The 20,584-nt window shown below is 42.4% G+C and overlaps 1 long non-coding RNA gene across 1 annotated transcript in view; it reads right to left on the reverse strand.

The window, feature by feature from the left end:
• Window positions 1–20,584, reverse strand: part of LOC135107996 (uncharacterized) — a 145,078-nt gene that overhangs the window by 52,700 nt on the left and 71,794 nt on the right. Inside the window, exon 3 of the long non-coding RNA XR_010272095.1 lies at window positions 13,620–13,724. This is a non-coding gene — a long non-coding RNA (uncharacterized LOC135107996). The remainder of the gene's footprint in view (window positions 1–13,619; window positions 13,725–20,584) is intronic.

The raw sequence follows: 20,584 nt of genomic DNA on the forward strand, positions 1-20,584 counted from the left end.
GATCCAAGGAGTGGCTGTGCCTTGCTCGCTGTTGATTTGCTCGTAAGTTTCTCTCCTTTCAGCAATCATAACCTCTTCTCAGTTAACTCCCAATTATTACTCTCTCAGTAACGTTTCTTTTCTTTTCCTCCTCATTGATCTTTTCATATTTATTATAGGAAGTTCTCTGTTTCCAAAGGTTGAATTTTATATATCTTTTTATAAGGCTTTTCAATTTATTTTCTCATTATTTTCTCGTTTAACTAATTGATTAATTAATTTTTCATGTATCTTGTGTCAACCTGTCACTTTTTTTTTTGTTTTCTTACTTCATCTTATTTCATTTATTTTATTCTATTTATTCTTTTAATTTATTATTTTACTTTTCCTACTTCATTGGCTCTCCTCTTCCATCTTTGCTTAATTATTTTTACACTATCCTTTCAAACTTCGCTTCTTTCGTTGTTTTTTTCCTTATTTTTCTTCGCACTTTCCTATTCACCTTCATCAGCCTCACTTGTTTTGCTCTCGCTTTATAATATATATATATATATATATATATATATATATATATATATATATATATATATATATATATATATATATACTCGTATATATATATATATATATATATATATATATATATATATATATATATATATATATATATATATATATATATATATATATATATATATATATATATATATATATATATATATATATATATATATTGCAACAATCACTTTTGAACATCAGTGATCGACGGACTAAATATAAATCTGGTAGAAAAAATAAGTAAAATAATTTAAATATTAGGTAAAAAAGAAATAGGAGAATAAGAAAAAAAAAACAGGAAGAATAAATAAAGAAGCAAAATTAAGGGAAAGAGAACGAGTGAAAAGTCAGCAAAAAAGGAATTATTTGTGTGTCTCCCAGCATCAGTTTTCTCCACGCATGATCCCGCCTCTTCCGCGTCACCTGCTGGATATTCCCTCCTCCCCGGGGCGTCAAGTCCTGCACAGTAGCGGTGCACTTGTATTCCTGACTCGGGTGTAGCACAACCTCTTTGACTCCCTCACCTTTAATAGCCAGGCAACCCACGAAGGTCTGGTATTTCCTCCTGGTGCCCAGGCAGGGACTTCTTCACCTTTGCCTCGCTCGGTCTCCTTTACAGTTCCCATCGTGTGATCCTGTTCCGCGGTAACCAGGTAAGAACAGGAGATAAGGGCACAAGTGTCGTTAAGAACACGAAATGGGAGAGCTGGTGATATCGTTTCATTTAAATGCAACCGCCTGTTTTAAAAGAGCACTTTCTTGATCAAAAAGCCAAATCGTTTTGCCTCACGAGAGAAGGAATGGGAGCGTAATCTTCCCAGTCGTGCCTTCAACGACCTTCACGAGGCGAACACCGATGTGCATCCTTAATGGGGTTCAGATGGAACACGGTAAAGGGTCCTTGTTCCAAGAAATCTTAAAGCTATGTACTATGAGATTAACCTACATAACACCGTGTAAGAACTCAAATGGGTTTTCCCTATATGTGCTGGGGTTTAATTCACCACGGTCTTAAGAATCATAAGTTGAATTTGTGATTGCCTTCTATGACAGGAGAGAGCTTAGAGATGATACATCCCGATCTATGGGCAAGGCTCCAAGCTTTCACACGTCACACACCCATTCTTCTGGCTCGAGGAGGACAGTAACTGCTCACCCATCAATGAAAATCTTGAGTGGCCTGAGCCCGCCGCGAACCCCAGCTTGGCAAAGAAGCTACCATTAAACTAAAAGGAGCTGTGTGTGTGTGTGTGTGTGTGTGTGTGTGTGTGTGTGTGTGTGTGTGTGTGTGTGTGTGTGTGTGTGTGTGTGTGTGTGTGTGTGTGTGTGTGTGTGTGTGTGTGCATGCGTTCCTGTACGTCCATGTTCATCTTAATGTAGAGAGAAGTATTGCATGTGTTCGATACTTTCATTAAACGAGTTGTGGCTTAAATACCAACCAAATTTTTGTACTAGACTCTATTAGGATATACTATATATATATATATATATATATATATATATATATATATATATATATATATATATATATATATATATATATATATATATATATATATATATATATATATATATATATATATATATATATATATATATATATATATATATATATATATATATATATATATATATATATATATATATATATATATATATATATATATATATATATATATATATATATATATATATATATATATATATATATATATATATATATATATATATATATATATATATATATATATATATATATATATATATATATATATATATATATATATATATATATATATATATATATATGTATGTATATATGTATGTATATATATGTATGTATACATATATATGTATATATACATATATATATATGTATATATATATATATATATATATATATATATATATATATATATATATATATATATATATATATATATATATATATATATATATATATATATATATAAACACATTTTATTCACTTATCACTACATTTTAGTTATTACTAGTCGTTGTTTATTTTCTTTCTTTTCCTATTCGATCTTTCGTTCATGTTTTATCTAACATCGACCTCCCTAAGCACTCAGGCAAGAGACAGCGAGAAGAGAATCATTCTTGTCAAAAACCTTTCCACTTACAGCGGCTCGGCGGCTGCCTCACCTTGAAGTGTGGCAGCGACGAGCAGGTGGCGGGTCTTCAGGTACCGTGGAGGGCACCGCGCAGGACATCTGTGTTGCAGAAGTCCGTGGACTATCCGTTAACTATACATGTATATATCCTTAAAAAGACCTGACTTGCAGCTGCCACCTAAGCTCTAGGATTTCACCGAGCACTTGTCTTGGCAATGGTCATCTCCGTACAGCTGCTTGCCGCCGTGAAAGTGTGTCTTGGTGATGTGTCTGATGAAACTGATGTGTGCACAAATCCTTCTTAACATGCAGCACTCAGTGAGCGTGACTGACTCTGACCTGCTCAAGGTGGACCGAGCACTCACTGTTCCCAGTTGTGTCCAGTCCTGCCTGCGCCTTACCCCGCCGTCTCCAAACCCTAAAACCTGCATATCCCGGGATAAAATCGAATATATTAATAACCATAACGTATCATACACATATGTGTATATTCTCTCTGCTTTAGTAAGTGATATTTCATTATTATTAGATAGATCATTGCAGTGGTGCCTTGCCGGTGAATGGCTGCCGCCACTCCTCCCACGCAATCCATACTCAGACACTTCAGGAAAGCCAGCAAGGTGACCCTCTTGCCACGGGGCAGAACCGCACTTCGTCCTTACGCGAACTTCTCCCTGGTGCTTAGCGCACTGCACCAAAAAATTTTCCTAGATAGTGACCTTCCCACACGGACTGCCCTGTCTGTCAGTGATGTTGCAAGTATGACGCCATGACGCAAGTAGCACCTAAGGCCACCACCAGCGCCACCCATTTGTGTGCTGCCCTTGTTGCATCTCCAACGTCACGTATACTGCTGCTCAGCTTGATGGATACTGAACCATAATGTAATTATTAATATTATTATTATCATTATTATTATCATTATTATTATTATTATTATTATTATTATTATTATTATTATCATTATTATTATTATTATTATTATTATTATTATTATTATTCATTAGTTTATTCATTTTACTACTACTATCACTATTACTACTATTACCAACTTTCTCTTGTAATTTTTCATAATAATTATTCACTGATTTCAAGAAGAGGGTGACACGTGTAGGTCAACTGGCTTCTTGCAACTTCCCTCAATCTCTTGTTCTTATAAGATATGCGTCATAATCTACGGAAAAGCAGTTGACTGTTCCATGAACGGTCAGGTGGTAGCTGGGACCCACCACCACTGAGCAACGCTACCACACACTCTTCACGAGCTGGGGCAAGAATGCTGTGAGTTTAACGAAAAGTGTCTTGTAACGACAATGTGTATGGAGGGCTATTACTGAATAGAAGACCCAAAGACTTTACACAGGCCTAGCTGCTGCACACGTTCTTATATATACATACATATATATATATATATATATATATATATATATATATATATATATATATATATATATATATATATATATATATATATATATATATATATGAGAGAGAGAGAGAGAGAGAGAGAGAGAGAGAGAGAGAGAGAGAGAGAGAGAGAGAGAGAGAGAGAGAGAGAGAGAGAGAGAGAGAGAGAGAGAGAGAGAGAGAGAGAGGAAGCTAGCAGAAGCATACAGACTCCAGAGGTGTTATATATGTATATATATATATATATATATATATATATATATATATATATATATATATATATATATATATATATATATATATATATATATATATATATATATATATATATATATATATATATATATATATATATATATATATATTTTTTTTTTTTTTTTTATATCGGGAAGATACTCCCCCATATGAATTTTTATACATCTTCCTACGTGTGTGTGTGTGTGTGTGTGTGTGTGTGTGTGTGTGTGTGTGTGTTGAAGTAATAAAAATCCGTCATGTCAGAATTTAAACCAACAAAGTCAACAGCTGATCCGAACATAACGCTCCTGGTTGTTATGGAGGACAGCCGCTAGTTGCAGCAAATGGTCACAGCCTGTGCACGCAGCATTGCACAGGATTCTTTGCAGATACTGGCGGCAAATTCTGCACCACAATGTATTATCTTGAATTATACTTGTATCTTCTTACTAATGCTGTATTTACCAGTTATTTGTTTTACAATCTTCAGTCCACGGTGGTAAAAGAAAAAGTACCTACGGGTAAAGCGTCTAGCGCTCAGGAATTCTTTGACTACGATGATGTCACTTTTGAGAATTAAGTCAGTGGAGGTGCGAGTGACGACTGCTGAGGCATCGAACAAAAATACATCGCGACCAGGATTGTGCTCCTGTGGTGCAAGATCAAAGATCACGTGTTCGGAGACTTCTTGAGCAGATCAGTACGGTCAGCTCATGCATACAGAGAGAACATGAATGTAATGAAGAGTTTCGCTGGTACACGTGTCGCTGAACGAGATTCTCCTCTAAAAAGGGTTTGCTTTCTGTCTTACACTGAACCAATGAAACTTGAGACGGTATTGGTAAAGCTATATCTTGGAAGCCAAGAGCCTTCAAGGAGACAAGTTCAGCTACGAGTCGAACCAGTGACGGCAATGCTGAACGTAACCAGTGCCTCTGAATAGCACTGCATATGAATAATAAACATTTATTATATGTAAATTCATACGAGCATATTACTTGCTTCCCGGGGGCAATTTTTCTCGACGAAATACCTTTTCTTATAAAGAGAGTTTCCTTTAGGTCCGCCCAAGAGACTACTAGGAGATGGATCTCTTGCGAATAAAATATTTCCCGATCACTACAAAAAAATCAAAGATATTAGATATTTTCTAAATTTCCAGAATTCCTCGTTGCAAGTTTTTCACCATTCCTTTAATCTTTCATCTTCACCAAATGCACTTTTCCCTGAGCCGTCTCGTCCTGCGTCTCGTCCCCTCCCTGTCCTCTCCCCTTTCGTGGCCTCGTAACATGACATAGTCTGCCCTTAATCTGGAGGCTGCCTGGCGTCGGGTGTAAATTAGATACAACGGCGGGAAATTGCATAATAGTGAAGCTTTGTGGCTGCTTCGTCACGGTGCGGGGTGAAGTCCCGGCCGCGACACCGCGCTTGTGTATGTGTGCGGCGACCTGCGCCTCCACCTGTTGACGCTGCCCCCGCGAGGACCACGTCAATCCCACCCTCTGCCCGCGCCCTCTCTGCGTGGTCCTGTTCTTCCTGACAATGACTCTATTACTTCACTCAGCCTCAACTTTGCTTATTTCTTTTTTGGGTCTCTCTCTCTCTCTCTCTCTCTCTCTCTCTCTCTCTCTCTCTCTCTCTCTCTCTCTCTCTCTCTCTCTCTCTCTCTCTCTCTCTCTATGCATGAAATATTCATACTATACCCTTCCATTTCCTCTCTTCTTCCCTGGAATGCTAAATTAATTCGCAAATTTTCTTACTTAAATTATCTTGCTTTTAAATATATATTGCGGAGTCTCTTCATATGTACGTACAAAGACAAAACTTCACAATATCCGGATACAAACTGTACTGATCATTTTTTTTTCTTACTCACTTAACATTGGGCAGAGAACATCATCGTCTTACTTCCTTTATTTATTGGAACTGGAAATGTTCAAGTATATTCTTCTCTTCTATCATTTCATACATAGTAGTATATATCGCACACACACAAACACACATATACATGCATACACAAATACATAAACACATCTGCACACGCTAGCAAGAACAAATATATGTAGGCTTCTATTTCCCCATGAAAAGACGGATTATGCTGTCTAGTGCGAACACACAACACAAACAAACATGGCAAACACACACACACACACACACACACACACACACACACACACACACACACACACACAAAATGCATACCCCCAGTCAGATAGATGGACAGAAAGACAGACCGACAGACAGAGAGTCAGAGAGACAGACAGACAGCACAAAGAAGGCGTGACAATTCAAGCAAGCAATATACGTCCCTCCATTCAGGGCCAGGAACGTTGATTTCACGGGTCATGGTCAGGTGAGGAATGTTGCAGGTGTGTGTGTGTGTGTGTGTGTGTGTGTGTGTGTGTGTGTGTTTCGTAGTTGTGTGTACATATCTAAATTAACTGAGACAGGTTCCAATCGTGGTCTCAGCTTTCGTTGTCACAGATGCAGCAGCTCTTTGAATTTCCTCACACTACTTGAGGTTTGGTTTAGAATTCTTACTCTCTCTTTTACTATTATTATTATTATTATTATTATTATTATTATTATTATTATTATTATTATTATTATTATTATTATTATTATTATTATTATTGTAAAGTCTTCCTGCTCTACAACACACACACACACACACACACACACGCACACACACACACACACACACACACACACACACACACACACACACACACACACACACACACACACACACACACACACGCACAGGAGAGCGCTCTTACGATTCCATCAAACAGCGCCCCTTTTTTGTTCCTCAGACATGACACGTTCCCACACTTATCACCTCTTTTTTCCAAAACTTTCTACAACAACCACTACCTCCTCCTCCTCCTCCTTCTCCTGCTCCTTCTACTCTCTCACTGCTCCAACTGACCTGAAGCGATCCAAAGTTCCCTTTTCTACCGACAGGACCTTCCACACCTCATCCATCTCCCTCCAGCCCCACATTCTCATTTGCATCAAGTTCCCAGCCGTCAGTGTGCCTCCCAACCTCTGCCAGCGCCCTTTGAGTGGGTCTGATAGTATGAACTGACGGCTGACAACAGATGCTGGCACTGCTGACGTCGACGGCTGACAACAGATGGTATCGTCGACCTCAGCAAGACGAGAGCCAAGAGTCAGGGGTCGGATGACAGATGCGTGCGAGTGTTGACGCTCTGACAGATATGCCAACGGGAGGTGATGATGAGAGAGCTGTCAGATCTTGTTATTTTTGCTTTCGTCTTTTTCTTACAGGAGGAGAGTGAGTGACTGATGTTATTTTTGTTGCTATCATCGGTGTTCGTATCTATCTTGTATCCATCACCTTTTCCTCTCTTGTTTTCCTCTCTTTATATTATTTTTAGCCTCTACTTTACACTCTCGTTTTCTCTCCTTTTATTCGTGTGTTTGGCCTTTCCTCTTTCCATCTTCACAGGCACTCTGTAAGTCAGTCAATCGGACAGCCAGTCAGTTAGTCAGATAGCCAGTCAGTCAGTCAGTCACCCGTTCCATCAATATCGCTCCTTCAGGTCACCAGCCTCCTACGTAGCCTCTCCTCGCAGCCTCTCTCATCTGTCGCCCTCCTTACACACTCCCTGTCCCCATACCGAGGCGTCACCTTGCCTACTTCCTCCGGGCCACTCCGTCGCGATAAAAACCTCTCCATTACTCTCCTAGTAGCTTCCTCTCTCTCCCTCTGCTGTCCCTTAGCCCTTATCTTCCTTTCTCCTGCCCGTTTCTGTTCCTCCCTTTCTGCCCTTCTCTTCCCTCCATCCCTCTTTCAGCCGTCCCATATGTCGCCGTATATCTGTCCACCCGTCAGCGTCTCGCTATGAGGGATCAAAGTACCGCTTTCTCCGTCTACTTCACCGAGTCCTAAAGAAGCACCATAATGCTCTTTTGTCGCGTGTAAATAGATTGATTTAATGTTCAAAGTGCTTAACCTTATCCTTGATTCTGCCGTAATTATTTATCTTTTTTATCTCTCTTTTCTTAATGCTATACAGCTGTTAGTTCCGCTCGCCTCGTCCAAATGAACAAACAGTCCAAGAAAATCCGGCATTGTGAAATTTCTCAGTGAAGGTTGGCTGGCTGGTGACGGTAGAGTGCTGTGTCGAAACGCTGCCCACGTCTGCCTCATCTAGTCTCGCAAGGCTTTGGGTGTTTCAGTGTTTATGCATCACAAAGCCAACCTTAAATAACACTGGAAAATGTTCCCCCTGTCTTTCTGCCTGCCTGCATGTCTCTCTCTCTCTTTGTCCCTATCTCTGTCTGCCTGCCTGCCTGCCTGCCTGCCTGCCTGCCTGCCTGCCTGTCTGTCTGTCTGCCTGTTGTCTATTTTTTTTTTTTTTGCCTTTTGCCTTCACTATTCTACATCACTTACATAAGATCAAATAATATAACTTATCCAGTACGGACTTGCAGAATCCAACATGACTGCTGTTGTTTGTTCATCCTTTGTGTTTCTTCATCTCTCTCTCTCTCTCTCTCTCTCTCTCTCTCTCTCTCTCTCTCTCTCTCTCTCTCTCTCTCTCTCTCTCTCTCTCTCTCTCTCTCTCTGGGAGGTACATAATATCTTGATATCTTTGACTTTAGTTTGCCTCTTAACGCGTGACCCTGTGTGTGGTTTCAGTGTTTGAGGATGCGGGGTAGGGGCAGGATGGGAGGCCTGGGGGATGCAGGCAACAACATTGTCAAGTTCATTAATGTTCCACAATGACACGATCCGACGATCAAACAACATAAACCATCTTTTCCCTCATCGTTTTCCTTCTTGCCATCCTCTTTTAAAAACAAGGAAAATGATGATCTCATCTTCTCTCCTTCCTATCTGTCCATCTATCTATCGATCGATTCTAAGTTTTCCTCATTGAGGCTCGAGGAGGCTTCTTTCTCCTCCCTTCCGAGGTAGTTTATCTTCGTAAAGACACAAAAGCCTTTCAATACCTAGCGAGGAGCGCCGCACTGCCTCCCGCTATTCCCACGACCCCACGTCGCGCCGCCCTCCTGCCTTCACCTGCCGGGCCTCGCCTACCCCCTCACCACTACCACGACTACCACAGCCTGTGTCGCTACCACTGCTGTTGCTGCCGCTGCTGCTGCTGCTGTTGTTATTTCTTTTTTTTTTTTTACAGCTGCTGTCAAATCTGCTGCTGATATCATCATCACCACCAATGTTGCTGCTACTGTTGCCGCTGTTTCAACAACAACAACAAACACTAGCATTAGTTTTACTTCTACTACTACTACTATTACTACTACTACTACTACTACTACTACTACTACTACTACTACTGCTGCTGCTGCTGCTGCTGCTGCTGCTGCTGCTACTGCTGCTTCTGCCACTACTACTACTATTACTAAGTACTACTACTGCTACTACTACTACTACTACTCCTACTACTACTACTACTACTACTACCACTACTACTACTGCTACTACTATTACCACTAACAATAATACAACAACAACAACAACAATAACAACAACAGCAGCACCGTGCCCGACCCAATAAATCATTCAATCAGATCACCTACATCTTTTCTCCTCGCATTCCTGTCCGCACACAAGACATTCGCCTTGATCCTTTTCTGTTTCCTGCACACAACACGTCTGCTTCTCTCGCGTCCCCTTCCCGCCTCCCGCCCGCCCCTGGCCTGTCACTGTCTGCTGCCCATCCATTCCCATCCATCCTCAGCTGTTTTCTTTCATTTGGACACTTTCTATCTCACTCGTATTTTAAGTCTCTCTCTCTCTCTCTCTCTCTCTCTCTCTCTCTCTCTCTCTCTCTCTCTCTCTCTCTCTCTCTCTCTCTCTCTCTCTCTCGTCTAGGATCCTTATTTTTTTCTTTCCTTTTCTCATATTTAGCTTTTTTTTCTCCAATTCTTGAGTTTTTATATCGTATTTTCCTCTCTCTGCATGTCCCTTCTCCTCCTGTTGCAATTCATCCTTCTCCTAAGTAAATCTTGTTTCCTCTGTCACCTCTCGTTTCCTTCCCTTAACATTGATTTTTTTTTTCTCCTCCATTCATCCCCGCATACCTTTCGTGTTTCATTTTAACTTTTTCATCACATTTTCAACAGGACAGAGTGTATCATCTCTTCTTCCTTCCTTTTTCCTCGCTTTATCTCTCCTTCTTTAGATGATCAGTGATTCTTTACCTCCTACTCCTTATCCTTATCCTCATCTTCCTCCTGCTCCTCCTCCTCGCACACCTTTTTAATAATTTTCTTGTGAATGAACTAAAGTAAGCTTCAAAAAGGCAGTCGACGCTTAGGAGTACACGAAAACTGATAAACTACAGCGGGAAGTGTCGGCGAGTGTTTGAGCGAGGCTGACGGAACACACGAATATTACGAAACCGAAGAGTAAGGTGTGTCAGCTGAGAAAATGTTTATGACACTCCGGTTAGAAAGGAACTGGTAAAAGGGTGAGAAAAATATTGAGAAAGAAAACGTGAGACGAGAATACAAAAAAGTGTCGTGTGAGGATTGATGGAAACAAGGAAGGACTGTGTGTGTGTGTGTGTGTGTGTGTGTGTGTGTGTGTGTGTGTGTGTGTGTGTGTGTGTGTGTGTGTGTGTGTGTGTGTAAACTAACACATCGGAAACCTTTCTGCATTCTGGCTTTCTCTCCCTGCCTCTTCCCCTCCCGTCGCCTCCAACACAAAGGCGACAAGACATCAGGAATATAGACAGATGGATAGTCTTGCGGTGTATATATTATTATTTCTGTGACAGAGATTACTTGTTGCCAGTCAGGGTGGAAGTGCTTCAGTGTGCGTACGTTTTAATTTGACCATTCCTGTTGGTTGCTGCTTCCACCACGTGAGCGAAATAGGAAATAATTGCCGGATTTAAAAACATTAGTGATAGAGAGTTAATGAAATACTACTCTTACTTTACGTACACAAGTAACTAAACAGACAAAACCACAAAAACAAACAGAGAGAAGAAGTTAATAAAATAATAATGCACATCTTAGCATATGAAACACACACACACACACACACACACACACACACACATACACACACACTATGAATAATCTTCGCCACACTTACCTCCGCCTCGCCACCAGGACTCTGAGGTTAATCTGTTGCACCTCCTCGAAAGGGATTACACGGAACCCCAATTACACGGGGGTGGAGGGACAGGCGGGGATGAGGCAAGATAACGGAGTAATCTCCCGCAAAATCCCCCTTGTTTCACCTTTTTCATCTAAGGAGGATTTCAGGTTGAGGTAATGCATAATGTTAGAGAGAGAGAGAGAGAGAGAGAGAGAGAGAGAGAGAGAGAGAGAGAGAGAGAGAGAGAGAGAGAGAGAGAGAGAGAGAGAGAGAGAGAGAGAATATATTTCCGTATGAAGTGGATTTTTTTTCGAACAGCGCTGTGGCTGAATTTAACTTTGTACGTACACAGTAATCTGCTTTTATTGATTTTTCTTAGGTGTCATAGAAACTGGCTAGGAAAAAAAAAAAGTGGAAGTAAAAAGCTTAGTTACCCGCTACTTTTGTCGTTCATCTGTCTAAGCCAATAGTTAGATATATAGATAACAGGAATGGTATTAATAATTTCGTAGTATTAATACAGTCAATACAATAATATTTTCACATGCCTACTGGAAAGCAGAAAAAATCTGAAAATGTAGCTGGATGGTGTTATACAGTTAGAATTTTTCACAGCATCCATACACTAATGCTCTCCTAATACATCGCCTGCTGAAGCTATAAGGGAAAAACTACTTACAGCTTTCGATTGTACATACAGCTTAATTTTTCTCCTCTTAAACCCAAATTCGAGATTCCGCTTCGTCATACCTCAAAGTGAAGCAAGTTCGTTATTCTTGCATATATTATTAAGAGAATGCTGCAAAAAAAAGTTGCCGTCAATTTAGCACTGTCTTCATACCATCTCACTAAGCAGGAAAAAAACAAGAAAGGTACACTTTTTGCGCCTTTTAAACGCTAGGCTTGGGGCTAAACAGGCATGACGAGATAATAACTATGATTAAACACATTAAAAAAACCTGCAGTGAATTTAATACTGAAAGACAGTCTCCGCTGCATGAGCATTCAAAATGGATATGCTGCTATATATTCAGCTTTTTTAATGGAAATTGATGAGGGAATGTTTACCGCCTCGTCAGTGGGTGTGGAGACAGCCCGCAGGGACGCACTCCATATGGCATCGACGCTCCGCTACTCCCTCCACTCAAAGGTGCCGACGACAAACGACTCGCCACCTGATTTACATCGCCAGTTAGCGTCAGACATTCCGTCCATTCTGTGGTGACGTGATGCGTGTGCTTCATTTTTCACGGTGAATGAGAATTAGGGGAAGATAAGTCAATGTCGGTGTTTCTTTCACTCACTCTGGTTCATTTATTCGCGCGCTCTTTTTAGCGTGTTTGTCTTACTGTGCCGAGCGTCGCTCATATACCTGCCCCTACACACTGGACACATTACAGACCAGAAACACGTTTACTAGTGATCTGTAATTGTGTAATACTGAGCACAGTATTGTACATCACGGTCCTGAACCTAAGTGCAATCACAGGTATAATTTGTTATTGTTCAGTACTTTTATGCCTCAGATGTATGTAGGGCACAGACATATAGTCACATATTGGCCACACAACCCCAGGAGTACTCGAAGGAATTTTCAGGGACACGTTGTCACGGTGATGTGTTCTGCTAAGTCAAGTGATCCTATTATTAATACTTCTTTCTGTAAGCCATTACTCTCCCTTGTGTATGTTGCTTTGCCAGAAACATACACACGTACATACATTAACACACACACACACACACACACACACACACACACACACACACACACACACACACACACACACACACACACACACACACACACACACACATCACGATGAAATAGAAAAATAAAAGGGTTTCTCATAGTAATCTTACGGGCTTAATGGAAGAGAAAGTGATGCGTCGATTTTAAATATTTTTGTACTGTCTCCCGGTAAGATAGAGACATCAGTGACAAAGCGAAAACATAGTGTAATACAGAAATATATCGTTAAACAACAGTGTGGTCACCAAGCCTATTCTAAGGACTGCTGACTAAAGACAGTGTTCCCATTCTAACAACACCTATTCAGAAAAGTAAACACCACGCAACATGAAGTCATCACATCACGACCGCCGCAGTGTTGGCGTGTAGGACAATGGTGACGCTAAAAGTTACGTCACTGATCAACGGTTCGCTGGACATGCACATGGAACACACTAATGCTCACCCTGCCGACGGCCGCAGACTACTCCGTGGAGCACTGCACTGCGGTAACTCCAAATCGAGCCACTTCTCACGCTTCTCGTCATCTCCATTGCGGCTCTTCATGGTACTGCAAAGAAGTATACATATTTCTATGAAAAGAAAGTGATAACCAAAACACGTAATTCACAGCTAAATTAAGAACATATTTTTTTATAAAACTTTTAATATTATAGTATTGTACATACTATACATGCCCACACATACTCACGTAAATGATAAAACACTTTGTGTGTGTGTGTGTGTGTGTGTGTGTGTGTGTGTGTGTGTGTGTGTGTGTGTGTGTGTGTGTGTGTGTGTGTGTGTCTGTGTGTAAACGCCCATTTACAAAGTTTTGCAGTCTCCATCCCGAAGAAAACATTCCTGTTGTTCACGCAATCTGATCTAATAATTACATTACCCTTGAATGAATGTGAAGGGGTAAGGAAAAGCGAGGCTATAAGAAAACATTTTACAAAGGATGAGATTTGTTTTGTTTACTGGAAAAAAAAAAAAAGTTTTTCCCCGTCACAGTGCGTCAATCCTATCACACAGTCACTGGCGCCTCGCTGCTCCTCGCCAGCCTCGGGCCGAAGGTCGCTCAACGCCCGCAATCTTGTGTCAACAGCGCGGCCCTCTCAGCACATCACACACCTCGCGCCATACGCTTTTTTCCCTGTCTTGCTTCATCTTATGACAGCCCAAAGGGAGCACTAAAGATGCATGAAGCCAGAAAGAAATTCCTCGGGCCAACTTTCCTTCCCCGGCGACTTTTCCAGCCTTTGTTTGCCCACGGAGGGAACATGTCAGGTCTCGGGCGGAACAACAGAGTCTTTTGGTGTCAGTTTCTGAGCTGACTATTAACATATGAATAACACCGTCAGCCTCGGGAGGATACAGTGTTACTCCACGTCTGGCGTAAAGTTGAGGCGCTGTAGTGTAGCGGAGAGGAAGCCAGCCGTGCAGCGAGGGACGGTGGGTCGCTGGTATCTCAAGTGTTACGGACGTGACGGGAAATGATTCTCTGAGTCTGTCATTCTTCTTATTACTCGCCTCCTCATGCCCTCCACCACCCCCTTCTCTCTCTCTCTCTCACACTCTCTCTCTCTCTCTCTCTCTCTCTCTCTCTCTCTCTCTCTCTCTCTCTCTCTCTCTCTCTCTCTCTCTCTCTCTCTCTCTCTCTCTCTCTCTCTCTCTCTCTCTCTCTCTCTCTTATTTTGTTGCAATTCTCATTCTCCTCCGACGCTGAGAATTTCTTCCTCCCTCCCCGCACTGCTCCTCCGCTGCCTCCTCTTCCTTCCTCCTGCGGGCCATTCATCACAATACATCACGCTGGATTACAACTTAAGATGCCGTCTGATGGTGCGGGCTGAGGGTGGCGAGGGTGGTGAGGGCGGCGAACGTGAGGGGAAAAGAAAAGAGATAATGATACGCCTAAGGTAAACAAGCCAAAAAAATAAATAAATGAATAAATGAATAAATAAATAAATAAATGAATAATAATAATAATAGTAATAGCAATAATGATAACAATAATGGTGTCAGCCCTAGATAAAAGGTAGAGCGCATGCATAAATACATGAGTAAACAGATAACTGATAGCGAGAGGTGACAAATAAGGTGTCTGGTGCGAGGCCGAGGTGGGTAGGAAGGATCTAGGATGCTATTCTCACCGCCGCTTATGTACAGTCCACTCCGTCCCGGGTGTGCTAATCGTACGGCGCGATCCAAACCTATCTCAGCCTGTATTCATGTGATGCTCTTTTGTTTTAATTGATGCACGTGGGGTTAAGGGAGAAGATCCATCACCGTTGATAAATTTCTGACCAACTCGCAGCAAGAATAGGCGAGTTCCAAGCCTTGTTTTTATTTATTTTTTTTTTTCTTCTTGTCTTTTTCTTCTTTCTTCTCTCGAGCGGAGTCATAATGGTATTCGCGTTTTGTGGCATTCGCGAAAATTTACGGCGGTTCGCTCAGGGAGGGCCCCGCGTTTCCTTCACTTAATGAATTTTAAAGTGTTTAAGTGACGAAGAGGAAGAGTGCCCTGTGGAAAAAGAAGAAGATGAGGAGGAGAAGGAGGAGGGGGAGGAGGAGGAGGAGGAGGAGCGGTAAGGTAAAAAGAGGAAAGCAAAGAGGTAAGAAAGATAGGAGAGGAAGAGCGAGAGGATGGTGAAGTGAAAATTACACAAAATATAAGTAAAAAGTACGACGAAGTAGAGGGAAAATGCAAATAAAGAAAGATGAAGTTAGAAAACTAATGAGGGAGGAGGTGGAAATTAAGAAAACATGCAGATGAATACAAGAGAAAACACAAAAGAACGAACGTCATTATAAGAGAGAGAGAGAGAGAGAGAGAGAGAGAGAGAGAGAGAGAGAGAGAGAGTGGAAACAAGGACGAAGGAATAAACCAGTGATGAAGAAAGCAGCAAGCCCCGCTCCCCCTCAAGCCTTGGGGGTATCGGGCGCTGCGCGGGGTGACACCCACCTGACGCCACTAATACATGCAGAGTAACGTCACGCCCTGCCAGGTTCCCGCACCCTCCCCGCCCGGCAGCCACACTCGATAATCATCAATGTCATGCTTCTTACTCGCTCAGCACCTGGATTACGTTGCGTCACGCTCTCTCTGGCAGCGACACCTGTTTCCTCGTTGTCTTCCCCGCACTTAAAACGTGATTCCCTCTCCCAAGGATGCGCGTCTGTTTGGTGTCACTGGCGATACTGCGATCTTGGTGCTTGGCCTGTTTCGTCACTCATGGGTGTTACGTCACCATCCTTAGCGACGTCACGGTAGTTACATCACCAGCAACTGGGCAGAGGGAAAAGCGTCACGCGCAGGTGAGTCATGACAGTGCTGGCGGCAATTGCGATGCAAATTTTTAGCTGGAGAGGAGCAGCGGCGGGGCTCCAGCACGCGGCGCCGTGAAAAATCAGTTTATTTTGCTAAAGAGCCTCGTCTGCATGCAAATCAGCCCCGTAAATCCCACGGCAATTAGTTAAGGTGTGTGGGGAGAGTGTTACCCCCTCCGCCCTCCATCTCATGACCCCTGTAACCCCCCTCAACTCCCCCACGACCCTGATGCCTCCCGCGAACCTCTCCAACTCCCACACTTCAGGGACCGCCGACACCCCTACACCGGGATTCCAACACCCTCGCCCTTACTGCCTCAGCCAACACCTACACCCCGCGACCTCACCACCGGCCGCAGGTTCTCAGCACCCCACCCCTCAACCCTCGACCCTCGGCACACTCTCTCCGTGAACCCCAACAACGCTCCCATGCCACGACACGACCCTGCCATTCCAACCCCCATAACACTTAAAAGATGCTCTTCCGAACGCCCTTAGGACTTCACGACTCTGACGCACATATCCCACAGTTTTCAATACTCGGCACTCTTCACTCACCCCCTCACAACCACAACATCGATCACTCATCACTCACTCACCGCCTCGAGCACTTTTCACTCATTCACCACCACATCTCGATCACTCCTCACCCTCTCAACACCACAAGTGAATTATCTCAAGAAATTTTAGTGTCGTCACATTAAGTTACTTCTGATACGTAAATAAACTAAATGTTATCTATGTATATTATTAGTCTTAGCTTCATATACGTATATTAGATGCTCTGAATGATGTACAGAGGAAATAAAGTGATTCTGATTATCATTGTCATTCCAATATTTATCATACATTCATTACCACAATCTCGACTATTCATCATGAACTCATTATCACAACCTCCTATCACTCATCTTAAACCTTTAAACACTCTCACTCACTCATTAACTCACCCACCACCACCACCACCACCACCACTACCACTAACAACAACAACAACAACAACAACAACCTTATCCTCCTCACCACCCTAGCCAGCCAATCTCAGTGGAGTGGGATATGCGAAGTCAAGTAGCCAACATAACACTTCCTCCCTCCACACTACGAACAAATATGGAGGTGTAATTTGTTGTCGTCTTTGTTTTGGCGGAGTTTATGTGGTGCTTTTATTGGCGTTCCTTACCATATCGCTTATTGCAGTAACCGGGGTCACGCCGGAAAATTTAATCCACGATGGCCACTCATTATCACGGTAATTGCTTGGCCAGACAGCGCGGGTGTTCTGTTGGCGCCTTGCTTGTTATGGCTGCTGTTGTGTATATTGTTGATAGTGGTGGTGGGGTATACTATTACAGTGTTAGTCACGTAGTAGTAGTAGTAGTAGTAGTAGTAATAGCAGTATAGCAGTATTTAGTAAAAGCGGTACTAATACTGCCGCTGTTATTGCTGCTACTACTATTACTCCTTCTCCTTCTCGTACTCCTCCCTTTATTTTGTTATTGTTGTTGTTGTTGTTGTTGTTGTTGTTGTTGTTGTTGTTGTTGTTGTTGTTGCTGTTGTTGGTGTCGTTGTTGTGCTGTTGTTGTTCATCGAGGTGGTCCTGCAGATGATACTGATGATGCTCCTGATGTCGTTATGGGCTTTGCTTGTTTAATGGCAGGGCCGTTTCGGTAATCAAATTTAATGGCCATAACAGTAAATGAAAGTGAAAGCGTACCGCGAGGGAGAAAAAAAATTTGAGGGAGGGAGGGCGAGGAGGGAGGAAAGGAAGGGAGGGAGACGAAGAAGAAGAGGGGAAGAGAAGGGTTAGCGCTGGTTTACGTTCGTGAGTGTAATGGTGATGGCGGTACGAGTGGTAATGTTACTGTTAGTGGTAATGATGATGGTGGTGGTAATGGTGATGGCTGGAGAGTGGCGATGGTATTAATTCTAGCGGTGGTAAAAGAAAAAAAAAAGTGATAGTGGTGGTTAAGGATGTACGAGTGTGTGATTATGATTCTGGTGGTCGTGGAGGGTACGGCCACGATGAAAGTGGGTTTGGGTGGTATTACTGGTGTTGATGGTGGTGGTGATGGCGGCGGTGGCACGAATAATGAAGGTCGTAGCAGTGGTGATAGTGGTGATGACAAGGAACAGTGATAGTGGTAGTGGGGGTGGCGGCGCTTGTGGTACTAGCGGTGGTGATGGTGGTGGAATTGTCGGCAGATGGTTGTTGTAGTGGTAGTGGTGGTGGGAATGGCGGCGGTGGCGGTGGTGGCGGTGGTAATAACAATTTGTCAGAGGTGAGAGGGGCGACCTTCCACACAATGCCTCTTAACACGGTGTCTGCCTCTCATTAGCCAAGCAGTCGTGCGCCTCGCTCAGTGCATACACACACACACACACACACACACACACACACACACACACATAAGATGAACAGTCTAAAATAGTTAAAGGTACAGAGTTACACACACACAAGAAACCAACCCATATACGCATACAACATGTTCACAGAGATACACAAGGTCATGGTAGTGTGCACAGGAACACTATCCTTGCACACACACACACACACACACACGGGGCCTGTCATTATTCATACCGTGAAGGCAGCTCTTACATACCAGAGAGCAGAGCAATGATTAAACTCTTCTTACAACGCAATAATTTCATCCTCAAGACAACGCTTCTCAGCACCCCATTTCCTTCCCCACTTGGTTAGTATATCAAGCACTGACTGCCATGAGTAATGAGCAGCGTTCACAAGAAATGTTTTCATTGCATCTTAGCATTATTTCATTTCTTCCCTTCACTTAACGTTCTCTGCCGAAGGGCGCACTGTCGCTCCAGGGCTGCTTGTAAAATATGACGCAAAACTCGTCAAGACAAAGACAACAAAGCTGGAATACTAAAATTTATGTTTGTATTTCAAGACATACAACGCACCTTTCTTTAGAACACACGATACTACTATTGTAAAAGGTGAAGCAAAACCAGGAAGAAAAAAACACTGATAAAGAAACTAGATAACCAAACTCTACCTCTATATTTCAAGGCTTTCAAACCCCATTTTCTTTTTTTTTTTTTTTAGGACACAGCTGTAAAATGTAAAACATAACCCGGAATGAAAAAAAAAAAAAGTTAACCAAACTGGAACACCAAACTATACGTATTTCAAGTCACACAAACGCACTTTTTTCAAGGCACAAAACACATGACAAAAGTACAGGTGCGCGTGCTGGCATTATCCAATTTCGAACACTTGAGCCTGTCCCGCACCATGTAATCCGTGCGTGCCGAGAGCAAAACACTTCCCCGCCTTGTATGATTCGCCAGACGGAACAGCGAGGCGGCGAGAAGCACAAGGTTACTCCAGGCTAAGGGTCAGATTATCAAGTGAGTCTTCTTCCCTTCCACTCACGATCTGCAAGGAACAATCACCTCTGCTATTTTCTAGGTGAGTGCAATGATTTCCACCCAACGAGGTCCTTCAGGAAATGGGGCCCTAGACTATGGAATTTGAGGGTGGCTGGTGTGTGTGTGTGTGTGTGTGTGTGGCCGGCCAGTGTTGTGAGGGCAGGTGTCTCTAGCGTTCCGTAGTCTCCTCCTTATCGCTCCATTAGTACCTGCTCGTCATCTAGAGATCGAGGCGTCCTATTATAGCAGGTACTCTCACCTCCGAATAGGGGGTGCACAGGAGAGAGAGAGAGAGAGAGAGAGAGAGAGAGAGAGAGAGAGAGAGAGAGAGAGAGAGAGAGAGAGAGAGAGAGAGAGAGAGAGAGAGAGAGGCAGACAGACAGACTGACAGAAAATATAAAAAAATAAAATACGGAGAATCAAAACAACAAAACAGGACAGCCAAAACAGGAAAAGAAAAGCGAGAAAATAAAGCAAACATGCGAAACGAAGATATAATGCGAAGGAGGAAAAGAAACAACAGAAAGAAGGAAGAGGAGGTGGAGGAGGAGGAGGAAGAGGGGAAGGAAGACAAGGATACTATTTCTTGTTTTAAGATCCTACATATCATTTTTCAGTCATTCATTTTAATCACACAATTCTCTTATCTCTTCTATCTTTCCCTTCACCTCCGTTCATCTGTTTCTCTTCCATCTTCCCCCTTAA

This window comes from Scylla paramamosain, chromosome 2, assembly GCF_035594125.1.
Source record: "Scylla paramamosain isolate STU-SP2022 chromosome 2, ASM3559412v1, whole genome shotgun sequence".
NCBI lineage: Eukaryota > Metazoa > Arthropoda > Malacostraca > Decapoda > Portunidae > Scylla > Scylla paramamosain.